General features: G+C 22.7%; 1 protein-coding gene across 2 annotated transcripts in view; it reads left to right on the top strand.

Moving 5' to 3' along the window:
• Positions 1-20782, top strand: part of LOC122500960 (protein roadkill) — a 202017-nt gene that overhangs the window by 41459 nt on the left and 139776 nt on the right. Inside the window, exon 1 of one of the 2 annotated variants that reach the window (XM_043610144.1) lies at positions 19411-19429. The exons of the other annotated variant lie outside the window; for it this stretch is intronic. The gene's annotated coding sequence lies outside the window, so the exon portion shown is untranslated. Of the gene's footprint in view, positions 1-19410; positions 19430-20782 lie in introns of those variants that run through there. 2 annotated transcript variants of the gene reach the window in all.

The raw sequence follows: 20782 nt of genomic DNA, 5'->3' as shown, positions 1-20782 counted from the left end.
ATAGCTAAGGTTTTTTTTTTTTCCCTTCTAAAAGATACTTTTTAATACTTTTTTAAAATTAATTATCGAGTGGAAAGCTTATTAGTATTATTTTCAGTATACTCTCTAAAATTAAATTAGTACAATTTTTACTAATTTAATATATAAGTACATTTAGTTTTAACTAATGAATTAGTTAATTCGTGAAAAATTACTGATTCAAACGGTAAATACAACTGAGTATATTAGTATGATGATAATATTAACATTAGTGTTAATATTGGTACTAATTTTAGTATTTTTCTCGGATAGTTATATATATTCTGTTTAATATAGAAATACGCAGGTAATTTAAAGTCATTTGTGTTACTCCTTCACTTTCCCCGTGTCCTGTCTCCGGAAGCGTACTCGTTTACTCCTTGAAGCAAACACGAACCAACGAGTTTACTTTGATTTAATTTAAACGAGAAAAGATAACCACGGGTTTTGAAACGTTTTAAGTAAGGGAAAATGTGTTATATATGTGAGCGACGAAACCGTTCATTGAAACTGTCAGCGTATAATACGAAAGTGTGTCATTATATTGAAAAATTGCATATATTGAGGCTAACATTATTATTTTCCGATAGTATTTGTTTTTAGGTAATTAAGTAGTTATAGTCATTTTTCTAGATTCTTTGATCTGTTAATTGGTTCACAAGTGTACATATGGAATTTTAGTTTATACTATGAATATTTAGTCCTCGGATTTTCTCCTCTTCCACTTTTCTTCTTTCCTACTTTTTACTGTCTTACTTTTTTTTCTTTCACTATTTTCTTTACTAAAAAGGTTTGAATTTGAAATTTTTGAACATATTAATTTGAATGAAAAAATAATAATTATTAAATTTTTATTTAAAGAAGGAGTTATTGATGTTTTCGAATAATTTTACAATTAAAGAAATTCTTAAATAAATTCTTCTCCTACTTTTTTCTATTGTATTTTTTTTTATCTCCTACCTTTTTTTCTCTATTTCTTCTATTTCTAGATGCGTTATTCGCTATTTATATGGGCTTTTCCGTTTCATATTCTCATTGAAATTTCCACACCCAGCGAACTTTAACGTTAAGTGTTACATATTTTAGCACATTTGCCCAAGCACACATATTTAATATTACATGTACCAACAGGCAAAAACACGACCCCACATATACTTTACATAATCCTGCCTCTCTCTCTCTCTCTTATTTTTGCAATCCTGTTCGTAAAGAAACCATGGAAAATAAGAGGTTTTCAACTCTTGGGAAATGTAAAGTACCATGAAAAATTAAAGTCTGTCTTTTTTTCAAAAACAAAATAGGTACATAAATATTAGTTGCGTTTTTCAATATTTCCTCAGCAGTGGAATATTTTTGTAATTTTTTATCCTCTTGTTTAACAAAAAAATAAAAATTGTTGTCCCATTACAGTTTTGTTCTTCTCTTTCTTCTTTTTTTTTCTTTCAACAAAAATTTCAATAGAAAATTTAAAGGAAAATTCAAGAGTAAATTCAAGAGTAAAATTAAGACTTGATTCAAGAGTAAATTCAAAATTAAATTCAAAAGTAAATTTAAGACTTAATTCAAGAGTAAATTGAAGAGTAAATTCAAAAAGAAACATTCAAGAAAAAAAATGCAGGAGGATAATTTCAAGAGAAAAAATTAAAGAGAAAATTTAAAGAAAAATTCAGGAGTAAAAAAATTGAAGTCGAAAAAATTTCTCTTGAATTTTTTCGCATTTTTTTAAACACTTTGTAGGACAAAAAAAAATTGATTGCATAAATATCAAACGAATGGTTATTTGTCAAAAGATAAATATTTCTCTCGCTGCGTGTGTTTGTATATTCGAGAGAGAGAGAGAAGCAGTTATCATTTCGTGGAGAGAGATAAAAAATAATTTGATAAAGATTTACTTCGAGTTTTTTTTCCAAATAGAAAAACTAGCAATTACAATTCGAGGACATTGAACTCTTTGTCGCAACAAGAAAAATTTTTCATCTTCTCTGCGCTCTGAAATTAACAAACATAAATCAAAAAGTCTGTGTGTTTGTGTGAGTTTGATACAATAAATTTTCACCTGAATAAATATTGGTACCTGTCAGCGAAATTGATCTCTTGATCGAAAAATGATTCGCTGTCTAAATTGTCCAACAAGCTGTTATAAATTGTTTTGAATTTAATTTCATCGTCAATTTTCACTTTTGTTTTTTTTTCAATTTGGACTTTGGTATAAAAAAACTAGTTTTCTGTTATAAAAGTATTTTTTTAAAAAAACATTTTTTATGAAACATTTTTTATGAATGTGGATTTTTTATTTTAAACGTGGAGAAAAAAATACGAAAATCAGTCAAATCTGTTTTAAAACAGAGAGAAAAAAAACACTTTTTTGAATAAACGAAAACGAAAAAAATTTTCGAAAGCGGAAAAATTTCTTTGAATATGAGGCAAAAATTTGTGAACACATTCTTCTGACTCGGCGAATATTTATCACTTTCGTACGTGCGTTTGCCAGAGTATATATCTTTTCGCAAATAAAGAGAGTGAATTTTTATTTATTCGAATAATTTTTTATTACACAGCATTTAAACATTGAATATTTGAGGAGAAAAGAAGAATAAGTAACTTTAAATTTCCTACAGTTTGTCTTACAACTATACTTTAATTATCATTATACATAAGAGAATTTACGATACAAGTTCAGTAAATATTACAAACAATTTAAAGTACCTTCAATTGCAAACTTTCTTTTTTTTCTTTCTTTTTTTCTCTGAGAAAAAAAATTTCCTTTTTTCTTTTAATGTCGATAATATTTCTCTGACAGATAAAAGAATTTTATTATAAACATGATTAATGTTTGAATATACGTGTGATGTGTATTTTAAATATAATTCAGTTCGAATTAATAAATAAATAAATTCGCACCTACAAGAGGAATTTTGAAAAAAAGAATTAATTACAATTACATTAGAAAAGCTCTTTGCTTTTTGTAGAAAAATCGTACTTTGCTGGTTTTAATTAATTAATTACTTAATGTAATTAGAATTGTTTTATAGCACCTGTAATATTAGTAAAAATAATAATAATAAAAATAAGAATAAAAATAATAAATAAATATTTGAATTTATCACTCGGTCGTCTTAGTTAAAACATAAATATTAATAAAAATAAGAAATTATTGAAATACGTTAATATTAATTGTCAAATTCTCTAAATTTAATTATAAATAATTAGAAAATTAATGGCAGTTTATTTGATAAAATCAAAATTCATCTCCACCTGGTGGCGACCTTGACGTTCTCAAGTGGAGAAATTAAACCACCATTTTATCTCTAAAAAACTTTTTTTATAATTAATTATAAAAAAAAATTAATGTAAAATTAATGTAAGATAAATAATGTGCGACTGTTTGCAACAATTAGGAATATTTTTTAACAATTTTGATATTAATTTTGATTTCTAAATTCAGTCCGAGGCCGGTAGTAATAATTAATAATTAATTAATATTCCGCTAATATTCATATGAATAAATAATAAAAATAGAAAATAAAGTAAAATTACTTTGTTTTTATTAGTTGATTATTAAATTAAAAAAATAATTAACAAATTAAAATACATTTTTTATTATTTTGTTAGTTCTATATTTTTAATATTATTATAATTTAATTTTATCATTTAAAATTTCCAAAGTTCATAATTAGTAATAAATAATGAAACACATTATAAGTAAAAATTAAATATAAAAAAATATATGCGACGAAAATTAAGAAATTAAAAAAAAATTGATATTTTCTTTCACTCATTCTTTATCAGAAGATAAACAAAAGCAATAGATATAATAATTTGTTTAATTTTCAATATACTTTTTTTTGAATACTATCTGTTATATACTTATTTCAAAAATTCAATGTTTTAGCATTGAAAAAATTTTTTTTAGTAAAAAGTTTTTGATTATGAAAATCGAAGCTTTTCTTTTTTCTGTTTTTGAGATTTTCGCTGTTGAAAGAAATTTTTCTTCTTTATTTTTGCTTTTTTAATTGAGTCAATGTCCTCTTAGAAAACAATACAAAAGGAAAATATAGAATAGGGAATAGAAATATATTTATACATATATATGTGTAATATACTTGAATGACCTATTTAATTTAACGAAGTGAACCATTGCGGGGCCTATTCAGTTGAACGCCGACGACGTGTCGACGAGGTCACATCCTACAACAGACCACACCCGCTTGTTTACAAACTACAAAATATTACACCACCAATCACAAGTATAGCGTGATATCATTTCAATGATAAATTTTTAATCATATTAACGATACTTCTTTTTTTTCTCTCTTATTTTTTTTTTTATCAAACACGAAAAATATATTGGTTGATTACCTAATTAGATTTCTTTCTCCTATCTTCATCAAACCGATATTTAAAGAGTGGAAAAAAATATTCTTTATTTAAAAATTTCAATGAGTGTGAAATATTTTCAAATTGTTTTTTGATTTAATATTTATAAAGCAATTTTTCTTTTTTTTCTTTCTTTTCTTTTTTCCTCTTCTTGCGTTTTGAAACACCCTTCGAAAGAATGTTTTCTCATTTTGTTTGCATTTAGATAATTGAAAAATGAATTTTTTTTAAAATTTGAAAATAAAATTTTAAATACAGAGGTTGAAAAAAAAGTAGAACGAGATATGAATTTGAAAAAAAAAGTTATTTTTTATTCTCAATCACCTTGAAATGATTTCTCTGTTTCCTGATATATCGTATCTATTTCGAGCTTTGAAAATGGCTCGAGGACCAATAGGATATTATATAATTTGTATGATATTCAAAATAGATTAAATAATTTCGCGATAAAGAGAATTTATTGAGCGCTTTGTTATTCGGGATCGAATTATTTTTTTTAAACTCGAGAGTCAACATTTTACTTTTTTTTTTTCACTTTGCGGATTTATTTTCTCCATTTCTCAGCACTTTTGGAAATGGTTTTTCAATGCCGCTCTTTTAAATTCAGAATATCAATTTTGATATTGAATTTATAGGTATCAATAGATTTCACTGAATTTTCATCACAATAGAAAATAGTGTCGACTTAAGGGGGCAGTAATTTTGTTTCAAATGCGAATTTATATTTATGTAAATTCGCAGTAAAGAAAATGAAATGGAGATTTTAATGGAAATTTTTTCTGTGAATAATTTTTATAGGTAAAATTATTGTCGAAATAATTAAATAATAATGTTAATAATATTAATAATAATTAATTATTATATGAAAATTGAAAAAATATACTATTTTTATTTTTTGAATATTTAATTTTTTCCATCTCATGACAAATAAAGATTTTACTAAACTGATAATAAATAAGTACCTAATGTTTATTTCAAAACAAACTCATGTGCCTTTCGTGACTCACTGATGGTAAATTGTCCCACATTTAATTACAATAATTTTTATTCCTCCATGTGGGGAGGGAAATGAAAAAAAAATAAGTGAATAAATTCTCTTGAAAGAATTGAAATTTGTCATAAAAAGGGGTAAAAAAAAGTATGCCATATGTGTCATATATGTGTGTCACAATTGACAAACTATTTTCCTTTTACTCTTTTCTGTATAGCTATATGTATATTTGTATACATATATATGTATACGTCATTGATTAACGACAATGAAAATTGCTCTCCACTGACAATTGCAGCAAAATGCTGTCAGTCAATTACTAGGCAGTAATCAAGATAGGTTAATCGTGAAAGACCATTTTTCATTCCGTAACGTTGCACTATCGACCACCTTGCTCGTCCGTGACCTAATCGGAGTTAGCGCGTTATTCTCGCAGTATCCCCCCGAAGAAAAATTAAATGAGCCCATTGCTCAAGAAATAACCATTTTCCAATTTTAACCTTCGTCTTTCCTTACTTAAAACTAATTTCAACGGTGAAATGAATTTTCCCTCTGAGAGAAGCAGCATATCTTTTAGAAAGAAGAAAAAAAGAGAAAACTCTCTGCAGCTCAAAAACTTTATTATAAACTTTCTTGAAATTTACTTCTTTTCTTTATAAATAAATAAAAAAAAAAAAATTTCAAGTATTCATAAATTCATCAATTTTGTTCACTAATTACGGTAATTAATATTCTAAAAATGTTCACTAATTAATTAGTTCCACTATAGTGGAACTAATTAATAGTGGACATTTTTCTCTCCAAGTTGATAAAACGATTGGTGACAAAGAAACAAAAAAAAATCCAAAAAGAAATTTAAAATTTTAAGGAATATTTTTTAATTCAATCATTTTTTTTATCTTACAAAAGAATTATTAGAAATTTTAAAAATCTTTCAGAAAAATAATAAATTAATAATTCTTTAAAATATTTAAATATTATTAGAGTTTTAAACAATTAAAATTTCGTAAAAACTTGTAATTTAAAAAAAATAAAAATTTAAAACTCTTTTGAGATTATTTCTAAAAATATGAGTATAAAGAAATTCAATTCTTATCAAAAGTATTAAAATCTTTCGTAGAAGTTCAATTATGTTCAAAAATTTTTTTTACTCCTTGGCAAATTTTCAATTATCTTTTGTAAATAATAAAATTCTTCTCTGAAAAAAAAATTATAAATCTAAATTATAATTCTAAATTTTATTTAGAAAAACTTTAATAAATTTCTTTGCAAAATTTTAATTATTAAAAATTTCCCTCAATTCTATGATTTACAATATCTATTCTACCTATAATAAAATTTTCCAAAAGAATTCAATTATTTAAAAATATTTTAATAAAACAATAAAATATTATTTATTATTTATATAATTTATAAACAAACAATAAAAATTTTACAGAAATTTAATTATTTACAATATATTTTTTTAATTTCTCCGCAGTAATTCAATTCTTTTCAAATTAATAAAACTCATCGAAAAATTTCAATTATTTTTAATATAATTTTAATCAAATTTCTCAAAAAATGCAATTTGAATATTTTATTAAAATTCGTCGAAGGAATTTAGTTATTTAAAAATTTGTTGACAGAATTCTTTTTGAGAACTCAAGTTTGAGAAACATTCGATTGTTCAACAAATAATTTATTTTTTTTATTTTTCAATAATTGAATTCTAGCAGAATTTTCTAGTAAAAATTGATTTGAAAATCAATTTTATATAGAATTTTAAATAATAATTAAATATTAAAAGTATGATAGCGTGAATTTTTAAAAATAATTTAATTTTGAGAAGGTTTTAAATTCTAATTTTTGGAAAATCTTAATTTTTCATAATTTTAATTGATAATTCTGAAAAAATAATTTTTTTTTAAAGCAATTTAATTTCAATTTCAATTAAAAAAATTCAATTAATTTCATAAATAATAGAAATTTCACAGGAATTTAATTAATTTCTAAAGTAATAAAAATTCTTTATAAAAAGTGTTAATTATTTTCGAATATTCAAATATAGACTATTTTAAAGAAATTTTTCTAACGAATTTAATTATTTAAAAAAAAATGTTAATAAAATTCAACGCAAACATTCAATTATTTTCATAAATAATAAAAATTTTACAGAAATTTTTTTTTTTTTTCTATTTTTTTTTTTAATTTCTCCGCAATAATTCAATTCTTTTTATCAATAATAAAACTCATCGCAAAATTTCAATTATTTTTTATAATATAATTTCTCAACAAATACCATTATTCTTTAAAATTTTATTGAAATTCGTCGAAAGAATTCAGTTATTTAAAAATTTCTTGACAACATTCTTTATGAGAATTCAATTTTGAAAAACATTCAATTGTTCAACAAATTATTTATTTTTTTATTTTTAAATAATTGAATTCTCGCAGAATTTTCTTGTGAAAATTGATTTAAAAATGAATTTCAATTAAACTTTTTAGATAATAATTAAATATTAAAAGCATTATTAGGATACATTTTTAGGAATAATTAAATTTTTAAAAGGTTTCAAATTAACATGTTTGAAAATTTATATTTTTTTATACTTTTTACTAACAATTCTGTAGAATTAATTTTTTTGAAAAAATATAACCGAATTTTGTTTTGTTGAAATTATTTGAAGTTTTTTATTTTTTAATATAATATTAAATTGAAGAATTTCTGTATAATCGAAATTTCGTAAAATTGAATTGTAAACAAATAGATTTGAAAATTCTCAAAGTAGAACTTTTTCAAAAATTATTGAAAATAATTGATTTAATGAAGAAATTTAGTTAAAAATTTTAGAAAAAAATAATTGCATTGAAATGATGAAAATATTTTTAAAGTTTTAATGAAATTCTTCGTAGCAATTCAATTAAAAAAATTTAATAAAATTCGTTTGCATGAATTCAATTACTTTTAAAAGATTTTTATAAAATTCTGTGCAAAAATTCAATTATTTTTATGAATAATAAAATTCTTCCCAGGAATTCAATTATTTATAAATTTGCTGATAACATTATTTATGGGATTTGAAGTATAAGAAACATTAAATTATTCAATAAATTATTTTTTTTTATTTAAATAATTGAATTCTAGTAGAATTTTCTAATAAATATTTATTTAAAAATGAATTTTAATTCAAATTTTAAATAATAATTGAATATTAAAAGCAATGTAGCGTGAATTTTTGGAAATAATTGAATTTTGAAATGAATTTTTTTGTAAAAGTTTAATTGAATTTTTTTTTATTATTTTAAGTTTTCATTTTCTAATATGTATTTAATTGAAGAATTTATGAATAATTGAAATTTCGTTAAATTAAATATTGTAAAGAAATGGATTTGAAAATTGTCAAAGAAAATTGTCTACACTGAAAAAAAAAAATTTATTTTATTCAAATAACCGATTAATTGACTATTATCAATTAAATATTTACTTACATCAAATAATATTTATTGGAATCAATTAAATGGTAATTAAACCAATAATTTTAGTGTTCGAAGCAAATATTATTTAATTGACTCCAATAAATATTATTTGATTCAATTAAATATTTAATTGATAATAGTCAATTAATCGGTTATTTGAATCAAATAAATTTTTTTTCAGTTTATGTCAGAATTTTGGTTTATTGCACTTTTTCCTTCATAACTTTCCCTCAAAATTGCTCTCATATTTTTCCCCAAATTGTAAAATACTTTTACAAAATTTAATATATATTTTCCCTCCGCGTAATAGATCATTTTTTGAAAAGCTAAAAATTTTTAGAGTGAATCAAAATATTCTTTAGGGTCAGGTAAAAATAAATTAAATTTTTATAGCAACCCTGGAATTGCTAAATTTTTACTAATTTAGATACTATAGAGATTAAAGATAAAAGAGAATAAAATGAGCTATCCTAATTGAAAGTGTATTTTTATACTCCTCAGCTTTTATTGTTTACGCGATGAGGTAAAATCATTGACCGAGATTAACGAATACAATAAAGAAGATCGTTCCGGTTGCTCCAGGAGATGACGATCGCCATGTCACGTCATCTCCTGCTCAGGATCTCATATTACATGATGTTGATGGTATATAGTCTGTATATATATTTATATACACGTGTATCTTTGATCTAGGTTCTAGGCTAACCGAACTCGTTCACCATACTCCCAAGTGGGAGCGTAACTCCGTCCTCGTAACGCTTGTGCTTGGTGGTTCAGTCAACGTTTATACATATATACACACATTTTATATAGAAATACCATCAAAGACTTTGAGAGTACCTTACATGTGCAAGTAGCACATTTTCCAGTGCAACGGTTTCGCATACAAACGCATATAAAAGACACACGAGATTTCAGCGGGACCGAGGCAATGCAATCCTACCCACCTACATACCCACATTGCTGTGTAGAAAAAGTCGAAAAATTAATACAACAAGAAAAGGCAAAGATAGAAATCGCTGATATAATTCTAACGTATTTTAGATACATCTATATAGACACTATGCAGGCACATTGCTTTCTTGACTTGATAAATTAACACGCGGGATTTATTTTTACTGCGCGTTCAGTAAAAACAAACTGTTAATAAGTACTTGTACCGCAGGTTGAAAAGTTGTTTACCTCAAAGGCTGGCAATTTTTTCTTTTTTGCAATTTTTATGTCCCTCTGATATATTTTTTATAATTTCGATTATTTTTCATAATTATCAGCACACCCATTTAATTTTTGGAAATTAAATTTCAAAGTTAAATATTTTTTCTGTTAGATTTTTTTGGTCAATTGTGAAGAGATCCATCGACGATGATGGACCTCTTCACAATTGACTAAGAATTGGTTGAATAAATGTGGATTTTGAAAAAATAATAAACATCTTTTACTAAATATTTTTTTGTTTAGAACAAAAATAAAATTTCAAAATATCAAATAGTTCTGTAGTTCTGATAAAGGTGGAAGTTAAATAAAAAATATTTTAACTTTGAAATTTAATTTCCAAAATTAAGATGATAATTGGGTGCCAGTTGATTTATTTTTTGCCTAAGATGGTTTTTTGAAGAAACTGCTAATTTTTAATAGGAGCAAACATTTCCGAAAGATTTCACACTTAATTAAATACACTACTCCTATAATTAAGTCCATTTTTTTAACACAAACTTCGGACTCGATAATAAATTTCAAAAAAAGTTGAAAAAAGTATCTTTAAAACTGAAAAGAAGTATTAAACATAGTAGATATCGAAAAATTCCATTATTTTCCAAATTTTTAGAATTCTTCAAGAATACAATTATATTTAAAAATAATTTCTTATAGTATAAAAATAAAATTCTTTAAAATATAAAATTTAACAATTTTCTTTCTTTATCAATTAATTTAACAAAATTTATACAGGAATTTAATTGACTTTAAAAAATTTTAGTAACAATTTTTCAAAATACTAATTTTTTTCATAATTTCTAAAATTAAATTATTCAAAACTTAAATAATTTTTGGTACATAAATATTTAAATTATACTTATTTACATTTCTAGAGGAATTAAAATTTTTTAATAATTTCAATATAAAACTTTTTTTTAAATTTAATAATTTCTAAAAATTATAACTGTAATTTTTCCACAATTCAATCATTTTTTTTGAAATTTTTAAATAAAATTATTCAAAACTTTAATAATTAAAAAAAAAGTAAATAATTATTTTAATAATAAATATTATTACAGTTTTACAACAATCAAAATTTTCAAGCTTCAATTTAAAAATATTTTAAAATTGAATTCTTGGACGAATTTTATTAAATTTTTTTTTAATAATTGAATAATTTTGGGAAATTTTATTGAAAATCATTGAGTTTCAACAAATTTTTGAAATTAAGTAATTTTCTTCGAAGAATTTTGTTAAAATTATTTGAAAAGAATTGAATTGTTATTAAAGAATTTCATTAAAATTTTTGAAAATGAATAAATTCTTTTAAAAAATTTAATTAAAAATCTATTGAAAATATTTTATTAAATTCAAAGAAACAAATCATGTCAAAAATTTTTTAATAATTGAATTTTTGAAGAATTTTAATAAAATTTTTAAGAATAATTGCATTTTTCGAGTAATTTATTAAAAATTGCATTAAAAATAATTGAAATCCTGCGAAGAATTTCATTATTTATGAAAATCATTTGAATATTTATGAGAATAACGAATATAATTATGAAAATAGCTTGATGAATTTTTGTTAAATACATAATATTCAAATATTTATTTATCTTTTCACAGGAATTAAAATTTTAAATAATATCATTATAAAACTGATTTTGAAATTTAACAATTTCTAAAAATTACAACTTTAATTCCTCCAAAATTTAATCATTTGTTTAGAATTTTTAAATAAAATTATTCAAAACGTTTAATAATTTGTCAGGAAAATAATATAAATTGATAAATTTCTTAAAATAAATATTTAAATATAATACAGTTTTAAAACAATTAAAATTTTCAAAGACTTTGTCAAGGACATTTTACTATCTGCAGTAGAATAATTTTTAAGGCGTTGTTTTAAAATTCATTGCATTTTAAAAGATTTTAAACTGAGAAAAATAATTCAAAAGAAGAAATTAAGATTTTTGTTTTTCAAAAATATTTTTAGACACCAGAAAGCAGAATTTTTTTTAGTAATTCTAGAAGTTTGTTATTTTTCACTAATAATAAATTAGTAGCAAAAAGTATTTATTACTAAAGTTTACTAATTAAAATACAAAAAGTATTTATTACTAAAATTTACTAATTAACATGCAAAAAGTACTTTTTATTAAAATTTACTAATTAAAATCCAAAAAGTACTTTTTATTAAAATTTACTAATTAAAATTCAAAAAATCAGGCACCAATTTAATTTAGTAATTATTTTTATACTAATTTAAATTTAGAGAGTAGTAGAACATATTTTACTAATTAAAATCGGAAAAAATCATTGAATTTTACTAATTTTGATTTAGAAAGAATAATTACATCTGACAGCTAATTTTTTTGCTATATAAAAGTAAATTGTTAGCTGCCTTAGTTAAAAATTAGCTTTCTATATAATGTCAAACTCATTTTTCTCCGTTTAGTTATGTGGGAAAAATTCGTTTTGTTTTGATATTTATTTAAATATCCGAGCCAGCGTGGAAATCGTTTTCTAATGGTGCGGTAAAGAATTATTTTCCGTTTGATTGATTATTGTGTTTTGTATCGAGGTTGAATGATGGTGCTTGCACTTTTGAGGTTACATCACCTCCTTATTAATGGAGGTCGATTATAAAGTGACGTAGGTTATGTATACCGAATTGAATGTTGCGTAAAGGTCTCGCAATAATCTCGAACTAGATCTTCTTACTAGGTTTTGGACTTAATTTTTAATTTGTCTCCGATTAAGAAAAATTTTAGGAACAAAAAAATTTATTTATAGGAGGGAACTGTTTTAGGAGAGAAAATTTATATATATTGAAGAGAACATTTAGGAGACGAAATTTTAGGGGAAAAAATTTGTATACACAAATTTTTTCCCCTAAAATTTCGTCTCCTAAAAGTTCCTGTACTCAAATTTGTAAAGGAGAAAAAAGATTAAGGTGAAAAAATTTGTTTATAGGAGAAAAAAGTTTCAGGAGAAAGAGTAATGAAGAAAAAAAGTTAGTTTATATCTTTTGACGACGTCTTTTGATAGGTTGTTGTGTGGGAATTAAAGGAAAAAATTCTTTACTTGCGCAGGGAATAAAGTGGCATAAAAATACTTTCAGGAAATGCTTCGTACGTAACATAATTGCCCGTAGGGTATATCGAAAGTGACTCTAAAATAAATTGACTTTCGTTTATTTGACTTGCCAGGAAAAAAAATGAAAACATCATTTCTTGAGTCACTTTCATACCACTTTCGATGCAAAACACGCTTCAATTAGGCTCAAGGAACCGTGAGATATAATGACCGATTACACAAATTCGCGACTAAATATTAAACCTCTTTATCTTTTCTATAAAGATTATTTTACACTCAATTTTCTTCTTTTGAAGTCAATAAAAAATTCTATGCGAATTTTAAAAATTAAAACTAAAAATTGAACCTTACTGTACGTTTATTTCTATATCATTATTATCGAATCGTACGTTATTTATATCATTAAATTCGAATCGTAAATTATTTTGTGATCGAGAGGAAATTCGATTTTGATTTGAGGAAATTTTGTGTAGAGGATTTTACAGCGGTGAAGATAAAGAGGTGGTTGGTGGTTTAATGTGTCAGCAATATAGAAGAGTTATTTAGGTTCCGCATAAATAGTTTCTGGCGCATGTTCCAAGTTTTACTTGGTACACCGCATATTATAAACCGGTGAGGAGAGCGCCATACACACCAAAACACTCGTTTACTGTCCAGATTGGTAATAAAGAGCCGATTGCCTGCTTCTATCAACATTAATGGTCTAGGGAACGTATATCCGTTCGAGTGCGGATAACGCCGAGCGTCAATATTGAATTTAGTCCATTCAGAATTTCGATTAGTTTTGTAATGAAACATTTGGTTAAATTACATTCTATAGAAACCGCAGGATGAATGTTTCTTTATTTTGACGGTATTTTACGACAAAAGAAGAATTTCTTATTATTTAGACGTGTGGTTGTATTTTGTGTAAAATTATATGTAAAACTTAAGTAATGTTTATTAAACTCTGCTCTCTAATATTATTTGTTCTCTAATTTTGTTCTTTAATATTTTTTTTGAATTTTTGTGTATTTGATTTCTTAATTTTTGATTAAATATTGTTTACGTAGATTCAATCGGTTTACTTACAGATTATTTATTCGAATTTTTGATACGATTTCTATTATTTAGGGAGTAAATTTTACTATTTCTATAGAAATTTTTGCTATTTTTAGAGTAAATTTTGTTATTTTTAGAGTGGAATTATTATTTTTATAGTAAAATTACTATATTTAGAGTTAATTTCAGTAAAAGTTAGTAAAATTTGCTCCAGGTGTTAATTACTAATCAGTAAATGATTCGCGAGAAGAAAGCTAAGAGAAGCGGTGCCCCACTACGCGGCACTTCCCCCACCGCTCTGACTCTAGCCAATAGAAAAGTCTGCCTTTCTGCAGAGTGGGGGGTCGCTTCTCCTATGAAAGAAAACTCCAGATTTTGTACTATTCTACTAAAAACTATTATTTAATACTTTTTGTCGAAAACTTGCACTACTTTATATCCTCTAATAGTTGAAATAAAAAAAATTGTTTTGGAAAATTTTAATAAAATTCTTCAAACAATTCTTCAACATACGATAATTATTTTCAATTTCTATGAATTTTAATAGAATTTTTTTAAAGAATTCAATTATTTTCAAAAATTTTAATAAAATTCTTTTGCAAGAATTCAATTTTCATAAATACTAGATTGATAGAAAAATTTTAGTTAAAATTACTAAAAAAAATTGAATTTTGGAAAAGTTACAAATGATTCCAGAAATTCAATTATTTTCAAAAGTTATAAAAATTCTTCGCAGAATTTCAATTATATTCAAAAATTTTTTAAAAATTCTTGTCAAAATTTCAGTTATCTTTATAAATAATAAAATTCTTCACCAAAATTCAATTATTTTTATAAACTTGAATAAAATTCTTGGCAAAATTTTACAGGAATTCAATTATTTACAAAATTTTTAATTAATTTCTTGGAAATAATTCAATTATTTTTATAAGCAATAAAATTTTCACAGGCTTTCAATTATTTAAAATACAAAATTTCATAAAATTTGTCGAAAAATATCAATTATTTAAAAAGATTTTTATAAAATTCATCGCAGGAATTCAATTATTTAAAAAAAATTTGACAAACTTCTTTTCAAGAATTCAATTATTTTTATAAACTTGAATAAAACTCGTTAAATTGTTAACTTCTTTCAAATTGAATAAAACTCTTTTTTTTTTTTATTATTTATAGTAATAATAAAATTCTTCACAAAAATTTAGTTATTTTTATAAACTTGAATAAAATTCGTTGGAGGAATTAAATTATTTTCAAAAGTATTTAAGTAACATTATTACAAAACATGAAAAAGGCGATCACTTCGAGTCAGAGACTCGGTACATAATTCAATTTTTTGCAAATAATTTCTATAAAATTCTTCGTTGAAAGTTATTTAATTTCAAAAAATTGTTGAAATTTAATTATTTTTAATAAAATTTCCCAAAAGAATTCAATTATTAATACAAAAATTTAATAAAATTTGTCTCAAGAATTAAATTATTTTCATAAGTGATAAAATTTTTCGAAAAATGCAATTATTCTTGAAAACTTTATTCCAATTCTTTGAAAGAATTCAGTTATTTAAAAATTATTTTGTTGGTGAAATTCTTTATAAGAATTCAAATTTAAGAAATAATCAATAATTCAATCAATTATTTATTTTTATATATAAATAATTAAATTCCCGTAAAACATTCTAAGAAAAAATAATTTAAAAATAAATTTTAGTTAAAATTTAAAATAATAATTGCATGTTAAAAGTGTTATGATATGAATTTTTAGTAATAATTACATTTTAGAATATTTTTAAATTGAAATCTTTGAAAATTTTTACTGTTTTGAAAGTGTAATAATATTTAAATATTTATTATAAAAATAATTATTTATTATTTCCCTAAAAAATGATTAAAGTTTTGAATTAAGGAAAAATTACAGTTGAAATTACTACAAATTTTAATTCCTGTGGGAAAGTAAATACCTAAGCATGTAAATATTTATTTGAAAAAAAATATTCATATTTTGAATAATTTAATTTATAAATTATGTAAATAATTAGACTGTTAAAAAATTTATTATTAAAAATTTTTGAAGACAGTTAAATTTCCGTCAATAATTTAAAAAGATTAATTGATTTTTAATTCTAATTTTCAATTAATTGGAAATTTTGTCAAATTTTATTGAACTAAACTTTATATTTTAATAGTTCCAACTTAAAATTTGTAAAATTGAAATAAACTTTATATTTTAATAATGCAAACTAAAAATTTGTAAAATAATTAGAAAAATTTAGAATTGAAGTTATTACCACGATGAAAAAATATTTTTTATGGAAATCAGGGAAATACTGAATCAAATTTTTGTAAATCGACTAAAATGAGTTTTTTTAGTTGTCAAATTTAATTTTTCGATATCTTCATTTTATTACTTTTTTCATTCTTAAAACAATTTTTTTTCAATTAATAATTGTCGAGTGTGTAGCCTGAAACTCTGAAAATTATTGAATTTTCGTTTAACTGATATAATTTGGACAAATTGTATGTCAATAAATTTTCACAGCACCTTCAAAATTTGATTAATCTATATTGCAGTTAAACCCTGATAGTTTAACAATATAATTGTTGTGCTGGTAAATAATTTCGAGGGGGATCTCATTTTACAATTCATGGAAAGCCACTGAAATTTGTTTCTCATGACTTGGCCGGGTATTAATTGTCATTTACGATGGTTACACTTCCCGTTATTATATATATACAGTATACAGTATATAAATATAAAATGAAACGTGTCTTGAAAAGCATAGGCCTCTTTTTTTTCTCTCTTTTTTTCCCACTTCCGTCATAATGAGCTCTCTCAACTTCCGAGGAGATTCCCCTGCATCCGGTCTTATGGAAACCCCGCACGCTGGCCAAGCCCCTGAGGTAACATGGCACCAGAGGAGTGAAAGCGACACGGTGAACCCGCTTATACACTTTTACTCAATTCAAACCATTGCCGCAGTTCGTATTATAATACCTTCGTGTTCAACAGTCCCTGGCATAGTTATATATATATGTATATGTATATAACCCACGTTTACCAATAGAAAGTCCAATCTCGTTGCGAGGAAATCAAAAAAAAGTCAAAGCTTTTAGCGCGTTCGATGCGAAATTGCCCTGAAGAGAATAAAGGAAGAAAAAAATGTTAATATCGAAGAAACTTGAAATTTTTTATACTTGGTTAGAATTTTCATACACTCAGGGTAAAAATTTGTTTAAAGCAACTACACTTTCTCAATCCCTTTTTTTCTTTTTTCTCCCTTAATAATAAACTCCCCTAAAACGCCCTAAAACTAAATATGTCCAAGTCGATGCGATTTTTTCATTGAAGCTCTGTATCGACTTTGACATCCCCTTAAATTATTCACATGGTTCCCTTTCGTACCTTTTTTCTTATTTTTAAAACAAAAAGTTTACAAAAATTGTTATTCTATTGTCAGTTAACATTTTTAGTTTAGCAAAGATTTACATTCTTTGCAAAATACTTTCTAAATTTTCTAAAAATGAATTTGCTAAAATTGTTACTAATTTGAATTAGTGATTGACTTTTTGCTTTTAAATTAGTAAATTTTACTACTAAATTTAGTAGAAATTAATATTTATTAGTATTTTTTAATTATAGTAATAGCAAATTTTACTAATAAATAGTAACTTCTACTAAATTATTATAAAAAATATAAATTATTATAAAGTAATAGAAAATTGCAAAAAAAATTGCAGCCTTTTAAAAAAATGCTAATTTTTATATGTAAGAAAGATAGAAAATAAATATCTATTAATTAATTAATAATAATAAAGTACATGTTCCGGTAATCTTTTCGCAGTTTCAAGTTTGTTGTTGTTTGCTTTTTTATTTTTTAATTTTTTAAATAATTTTTCTTTTTAAATATTATCAATTTTGAAATTAATGTATTGAAAATCATCGAATTGTTGCAAAGAATTTTATCAAAAAAATTTGATAATAATAGAATTCCTTCAAAGAATTTTATTATTTAGGAAAATAACTGAATCGTCGCAAAAAATTTTATTAAAATTTTTAATTAATTTAACTAATCCTAATTCAATTTTTTTTAAAGAATTTCTTTGAATTTTTTTTTAACTAATGGAGTTTCTTTAATAATTTTAACTGCAAATTTTGAAAGCAATTGAATTTTATGAAGAAGAATTTTATTAAAATTGAATTGCAAATAATTTAATTCCTGCAAAGAATTTTACTATTTATAAAAATAATTGAAATGTTTCGAAGAATTTATTAAAATTTAAAGAAATAATTAAATTGTTTTGAAGAATTTTATAGAAATATTTGAAAATAATGAAGTTGTTTCGAAAATAATTGAATTTCTTTAAAAAAATTTTATTAAAATTAAGTATATTCAAAATAATTGAATTCATCACAAGAATTTTATTATTTTTTGATAATAATTGAATTCTTTCAATTTTTTTGACGAATATATTTAAAAATTGCATTGAAGGTAATTTAATTTTTATATAGAATTTTTTAAAAATATATTGAAAATAATTGAATTATTTTTAGAGAATTTTAAATTCTTGTTGAAATTAAATTTTATGGAAATTTTTGAAAATAATTAAATTCTTTCGTGTAATTTTATTTAAATTTGCTTAAAAATAATTGAATTTTTTCAAAGGATTTATTAAAATTTTAGAAAAAATTGAATTTTTTTCGAAATGTGTTAAATTTTTTTTTAAAAATTGAATTCTTTCGAGGAATTTAATTAAAATTATTTTGAAAATAATTGAATTTTTGTAAAGATTTTACTATTTAAAAAAATAATTGAATTGTTTAGAAGGATTTTTAAAAATTTTTTTAAATAATTGAATTCTTTCGTGAAATTTTATTAAAATTTTTGAAAATATGAACAGTAATAATTAATGTTGTACTTAATAAGTGAATTATTTAAATTTTGAATATGAAATTATTTAAAAAATTTATATTTGAAAATAAAAGATTTTGTAATTTATTTGAAACAAATAAAAAATTTAGTTGGCTGTGAGTCAAATATATAATATCTTTTTTCTGATGAGTGTGGTTATTAACAGTTTTATAAATTATTATTTATTATTGATTATTAGAAGTAATTTAATGAAATTACTTAATAGAAATTATTATTTTGTTTTCACTGTTTATTTCATTTGATATAGTAATTAATCAACTATTTTCTTTTCCTTTTGTTTCAGGTGAGTTAAACAAACATACGTTTCCTGTCGAGTTTATTTCGTAAGTAAATATATTGAAATATATATAATTACATATTCTAAGTAAAATATAATTATTAAAGAAGCAATTAAAAACTTCTGATTAGTTTATTTAACAAAAATTTTATATTTATATGGTATATTTATTATTTATATTGTAATTACACTTAGTCTAGGAGTTTAGAGGAATTAAATTTTAACTTTTAAAATTTTACTCTTTTATCTTCAATTCCAAAAGAGTGTGTTACTGCAAAAAATTTATTTGATTCTAATAAACAACATCTTGTCTGTTATTAAAGTCGGCTTTTTGAAAAATATTTATTTGTATCAAAAAATTTGTTACCTAATTCTATTAAATTCATGGTATTTAGTTAAAATACTGAATTTTTGCTTTCAAATTAGTAAATTTTACTAATAAATAGTAATTTCTACTAATTGAGAAGAAAAAAGTCAGTCACTAATTCAAATTAATAAATATGTTTACGAATTCAAATTTAGAGAGTAGATCAATTAAATTTTATTTGCTTCTAATGCTAAAATTATTTAAATAAAAAATTTTTGATGTTTAAGTAAAATTTATTTGATTCAAATAGAAAAGATTTAAAATTTTAAATATAAAAGATTTAAACAGAAAAAAATGATTTGATTAAAGTAAATATTTTTTTGATAATAGACAAGTAATTGCGGTTATTTGGATGAAATAAATCTTTCCTTTCAGTTTAATATTACATATTAGAAACAATAAAATTTTATTTAAAACAAACACTACATTATTAAATAAAAATAGAAAATATAACCTAAAACTTAGGTTTACATTAGAAAAAAGTTCATTATTTGAATGAAACATAATTTTCCCTTGAGTGTACAGCACGGGAAAGTTATAGAGAAATTTCATTTTAGAAACAGTCAGTATAATGAGAGCGTAAGGAAATATTGTGGAAATGTTGGGAAAGTCAGTAAAGGTATATAGAGAGTAGGGAATTTTTGTTTTCATCAGGGAAAGGTCAAGGAAATAATTTTTTTTTCCTTCTTCTTCTTCTTCTTCTTCTTCTTCTTTTTCAATAGAAAGTTTTGTGAAAGTGAGGAAATGTCTCAAGAGGTGAAATTTGAATGCATTTCTTCCTGATGCAAAAAAGTTGATGATTTAGATCATTAAAGATTATATAAATTTTAGAGAAAATTTGTATGTAGATTATGGAGAAGAAAATTTATACAAGCGGAGAGATTAAAAATTTCTATACAGAGAGAGAGATTATAATTATTATAAATATACTTGAATTATGTTATTCAAAAATTTTATTTTATATTTATTAGTTGCCAAAGAATAAATTACTTCTTGTTTCTTCTTCTTCTAAAAACCGCCTTAATTGGTTGA

Source organism: Leptopilina heterotoma, unplaced genomic scaffold (assembly GCF_015476425.1).
Source record: "Leptopilina heterotoma isolate Lh14 unplaced genomic scaffold, ASM1547642v1 Lhet_192, whole genome shotgun sequence".
Taxonomy (NCBI): Eukaryota; Metazoa; Arthropoda; class Insecta; order Hymenoptera; family Figitidae; genus Leptopilina; species Leptopilina heterotoma.
Note: the sequence above shows the minus strand (reverse complement) of the source record. Positions and strands in the feature narration are given on the sequence as shown.